This window comes from Pinus tabuliformis, chromosome 6 (assembly GCF_031772625.1).
Source record: "Pinus tabuliformis cultivar Carrire ecotype Pingquan chromosome 6, CPIR1, whole genome shotgun sequence".
Lineage (NCBI taxonomy): Eukaryota > Viridiplantae > Streptophyta > Pinopsida > Pinales > Pinaceae > Pinus > Pinus tabuliformis.
The window spans coordinates 799701572-799707312 of NC_142292.1; the positions used below are offsets into that span (position 1 = coordinate 799701572).

The 5741-nt window shown below is 38.3% G+C and overlaps 2 pseudogenes; both read left to right on the top strand.

Moving 5' to 3' along the window:
- The first annotated feature begins 936 nt into the window (after positions 1 to 936).
- Positions 937 to 1538, top strand: LOC149261216 (uncharacterized; annotated as a pseudogene).
- A 199-nt stretch (positions 1539 to 1737) lies between these two features.
- Positions 1738 to 3931, top strand: LOC149261217 (BTB/POZ domain-containing protein At5g48800-like; annotated as a pseudogene).
- Positions 3932 to 5741: the final 1810 nt, after the last annotated feature.

Consider the following 5741-nt stretch of genomic DNA (forward strand, 5'->3'; position numbering starts at 1 on the left):
ATGAAAACATTGTTTCTTGTACAACACTCTACATAATAAAACAATATTGTACAAATTAGAAAAGAGTCTAAAAGCTTTTATTCACTAGACCAAATGCACTTTTCATGATGGATTTAATGTATCTATCAATGATGCATGGCTAAAACAAGAACATATATACATACATACATATATATATATATATATATATATATATATATATATATATATATATATATATATATATATATATATATATATATATATAATTAGGCTATTTTTTACTATTAATAGAAATCATGGGACAAATATTACACAAAAAGGATAGTCCAATTGCAAACTATTTTTTTAATAATATTGAAAAATAAATATTTATTTTTTAAAATTAAATATTATAAGTTGCATTAGTCTTGCTAAAAGTTTAACTTATAGTTTCAAGAATTTTGTTGTTGTTTAAAATACATTTTTGAATGCATAACAGATTGAACAACCGTAAAAACCCCAGGGCACTCGAAATATGCAGATTAAACAATTTAAACTCAAGTTTTTAAAAAATTATATCAAAATTTGATTAAACTTAACCAAAAAATGATAGCGAAGAAAATCATTTCATTTAGACGAAAAAAACTAATAAATGTTTTTGACATTTATACTCATTTAAAAAATCATTTAATTAGGCCGATAGGCCTTCCTATGCATCAACACTCGTCAACACTTTTATCCTGCGCCGTTCAATCAGGGGAGACACTTTCAACCATTGATTTGAAGTGTGCCTGCTTTTTCCAAATATCAGTTGAGTTGCCTTCTTTTCACCCTCAGTGGCTTGGCAAGATATTTTTACTGATTTTTCCCATTCTTTTATGTCACTCTTGAAAATATTTTTATTGCCTTTTCCCATTCTTTGTCACTCTTGGCCTCAGAGTTAACCATTTCTTTGGCCTGCCAGTTGTTATTGCTATGCACGTCGACACCTCCGTCTGGCCTGCGCCCTCGTATTCGTCAAATTCATGGAACGCTGCCTCCTCACCCCAATCTCGTATACGCCCAAATCTTCCAATTCAAGAACAAACGCGGAATCGAACTCGGGACTGGCTGTGGCGTCGCCGGAATGGGCCTGGCCCTGCTCAGCCTCGACGTGGTCTTGACCGACATCGCCCCCGTTCTGCCCGCCCTCAAACGCAACATGAAGAAAAACACGGCGGCGACCTCCCTCGCCTCAGCCGGAAAACCGGGATCCGGCGTTGGAAGAGTGAAGATTTCTCAGCTCTATTGGAACAACGAGAAGCAGATTCAGGTACTGAAGCCTCCATTTGACTTCATTGTTGTCACGGATGTTGTTTATTTGGAGAATACTGTGGAGCCTTTGATTTCCACCATGAATGTCCTTTCTTAGTGTAATTCTATTATGTTATCAGATACGATCTACAGAAGCCCATCAGCCTTTTTGATAGATTTGTCCTAATTATTTCACTGTGGAGAAAGTACCCCGTGAGAATTTGCATCTAGAGTATGCGTATGAAGAAACTGATGTGTATATTCTTAGGAAAAAAATGACATAAGTGTGGGTAAAACAAGGTTTTAATATTTAATTTCTCTGATATTTTTCCCATTTTGCCAATTTGCTGATGACCGAGCCTTTCTTTGCCCTGCCGACACTGATTTAAAAACAAATAGCCTTCAAGTTCAAAATAGGATAACCATCAGTATCTTGGATGTCATGGATCAGATGGTTGTTGCTTAGACCAGTAGATTTTGGATATGGCCATGCACAACATATTCTGTCTTGCATCCAGATTGAAAGATCTGCAAAAGATGTGTATGGTTTGTAAATTTCACTATTTAATGATACAAAGACGTGCTTTTCATTCTGAGATGCCATTAATGCCGTGAAACTGAAAATGAGACATAATCTGGTATCCACAGGTAAAAGGCTACTGGTTTTCCAACCAATGTTACAATTCACATCTTAGGTTGCAATTTTGAGCTTCATAAGGTATACAAACCAGTCCTGGTCTCCTTAAATTCTGAAGGATTTTTCTAATCTCAGTACCAATGCATCCAAATACTTGTGTTTTTTTGTGCTGGCAGTTCCCTTTGGTGTCTAGAAGTGGGTATTTCAAAAGGGAGCTCATGGATGCCAAAGAGATTTATTTGAAACCTCCTAGAGGGACTAGGATTTTTGAGCTAATAACAGCTTCTTACTACGGCTCTACCATCCTCATGGGACCGTCCACCGTTGCTACCATACGATGTGCTTCAGAGTTCTTTGAAATGACGGAGGAGCAATACAGAGGGAATCTCTACAGAAGAATTCAACTGTATTTCCAGGACATTATACTAAAAAACTGGGACGATACCATTGAAGCTCTCCGGAGCTGCGAGGAGCTTCATCCCATAGCCCGGGAGCTAGAAATCGTTAGCGCCTGTGTTGAGGCGCTGGCGCTGTTGGCCTGCTCCGAAATCATGAACGAGAAGCAGGGGTCCACATCGATTCCTTTGACACCCATGGAGCTTGGGTTTGATGGGGGTCGTCACATGGAGAATTATGAGAAAGACTGGCTGATCGAAGACCTGTTAACGCTCCCAATCGATTACTTTCGCCAGATAATGGAGTCCATCAGGAGGCAGGGGAATTATGAGGGATTCATCGGCCGAGCTCTGGTTCTGTACGTTGATAGGTGGGTTTATGACGTGATTAAACCCCACGGTCACATGAAGGGCAAGGACTCTGAAATGAAAAATGTACTAGAATCTATCATTAGGCTGCTTCCCGTGGAGAAAGAAGACACAGTGCCAGTTAGCTTTCTGTTTGGGCTACTTCGCTGTGCCTTTGCATGGAATGTGGGAAAAGAGTGCAGGTTCAGGCTCGAAATCAGAATTGCAGGCCAGCTCGATCAGGCTAGGCTTGCAGATTTTTTACTACCATTGATGAAGAAGAATGACAATGGTGATGATAGGGAGACAGTTTATGATGGTTATAGAAGCAATTATGAGACCCCATGTGAAGAAGAAATTTATGTTGTGGATACTTCGCCCGAGGTGGACAACATGCAACATATAGTTTCTATCTGCAAACGGATGTGGGGGATGATTCTGATTACAGTACCCTTTACAGTGAAGGGGACGCCAGTTCTCGCAGTTCCTCGAGCAGCAACCCCACTGTATGCAATGTTTCCAAAATTTGGGACGAATATCTTACAGAAATTGCAGCCTGTCCATGGATTTCCCCAACTAAATTCTTGGATTTCATGGAAACTCTGCCATCCTTCAGTAGACCTGCTCATGATCAGCTCTACAAAGCAATTCACACATACCTCGAGGTTGGCCTAATTAAACTTTTAGCTATTGCTCTTCTTTTAGTAAATATACATACCACATAGTTGATATTTTCATATTATGTTAAACAGTAGTAATGTAACTTGACATCACTGACTGTAGTAGTGCAATAGAAGTGTGTGTTTTTGTGCCCTCTCCCTCGAATCACGCCTCCATTAAAGGAAGCATTTGCAGGTCCATCATTGTTCTGTCTCTATACAAGCCTGCACCTTCTTGCAGGCTGCCAGTCTGATTCATGGCCATTCCAATGAGCCAATTAGAGGTATTAAAACCCCTGCAGAGCAATTAAGCTGGGATTATGCCACTAAGAAGGTTTTAAGATCTACGTAGATGAAGAACTTGATAATAGAATGTGCTGTGCATGGCCATATCCAAAATCTATTGGTCTAAGCAACTATTCCACAACATATTCAAAAGAAGGCTAGAAAAAGGGTCACTATCATCTCTTTAACTGGTCATCGTCTTTATTTTCTTGATTTTTTAGATGACAATGATTGGTTTGCGCAGTCAAGACTGTGGAACACTAGCGTTTATATTTGCTACTTCTTTGCTTTTGAATGGGGATAATGCTCTGGCATTGCAGGGCTCCGTTTTGTTTTTTGTGGTTCTATTATAGCTCATGAATGGATGTATTTATGGATTGAAATTTAAGGAAAATATGGGTTTACTATAGCATATGAATGGGATGCATCCAAGCATTGAAATTTCAGAAGTTGGGTTTATTGTGCATATGAAATGGCATGTGTTCATGCTTTTGAAATTTTACTCATAGAAAAGAAAAGATGGATTTGGTATTGCATATGAATGAGATATATTCTTGGTACATGCTTGGCGATCTATAGAGGTTTCTTGATTTTGGGTAATTAACTTAACCTCTTGATTTTGGGTAATTAATTTACTCTAAAATTAACTAAGACATTCAATTTGTTCTTAAAAAGTAATTGCATAATGATCCAGTCCAAAAAAATAAGGTTTTCGACCAACCAATTAACTCTTCTAGAAAAATTCAACAATTCCAATTTAATAATCCTATCGACCTCTCTTTGTACCTTTAAAACAATTACTAATTTATATAACTCCAATAATAAATATACCATCCTCAATATTAAAAAAGTTCAAAGAGTAAAAAGCACGAAAACAATATAACCGTGCCCACATGCGGGTATAATAAATACATATCAATAAACATTTCGAAATTCTAAAATTAATCCTGGGAAAATTAGTGCTGAGGCACGTGTAATTGCTCCCATTGGTATACCATAAAATATATAAAATTAATGCTGTGAGGTATAAATTAAAGGCAGAGTCAATTTTTGTTTTTAAATCAATGGTTTTCTAAAAGGAAGTAAAAGAAGTTTTGTAAAAGGAAGTAAGAGAAGGTAAGATTGGAATGAACATTAAGGAAGTAACAGAAGTTTTGTAGAAGGAAGTAAGAAGGTAAGATTGGAATGAACATTCACCGACAGAATAGAGAATAATGAAAATTTACTAATTTTTTAACAGGAAAAAGGATTTTTTTAAGAGAAAGAAGAGTTTTTTTAAATAGGAAGAAGAAGTGTTTTTTTAAAGAGTTAAAGTACATATTGACTCGTATTTTATAAGTTAAATTTGTTAGAAAACTATAAATATTGCAGAGATATAAACACAGAAAACGCACAAAACAAGAGAGACACAGATATATGTGGTTCACCCAATTTGGGCTACGTCCACCCTAAGTCCAATCTTTCCTTTCTATTATCCAGCAAAATGAAGAGACACAACCTACAACAAATCCACTGTAATATCCTATGTTTTCTCTCACAGTCTTAACTCTGTGTTTCTCGCTCACAGAATACACAGCTATATCTTAGCCTCAAATACAATGCCCTCCTACAAAGAGAGAGGTTACAGCTATATCTTAGCCTCAAATACAATGCCCTCCTACAAAGAGAGAGGTTGCCTTCTAGGACAAAAAACCCTAAACTAAACATAAGTTCTACCGTCAGATCATCCGCCTAATGAACGGCCCAGATTGACTAGAAATTACTATACTTTTACAAGGCAATTTTACATTTGTTTTTAGCTTTTGGGCGCTGCCTTCGAGCCCCCGCCGAGGGACCGCTGGCCCCCGGAGTCCCCAGCCAATTTTACATTTGTTTTTAGCTTTTGGGCGCTGCCTTCGAGCCCCCGCAGAGGGACCGCTGGCCCCCGGAGTCCCCAGCCGGGGGATTGGCCCCCGGACTCCTGTGGAACAAGTCCCCCGCCTCCCCGCGCGTGGAGGAGTGTACAAACTCCCTGGAGTATACATGCCGCTGAAACAAAGACCTCTAAACAATCATGCTCCACACACAACAAAATCCACAATGTGAATTATGTGAATGCGAATTATATTCAGATCAAATTTGTTCGGAAGATCTCGGATAGTTGTGTCAGTGAACCCAGAGTTC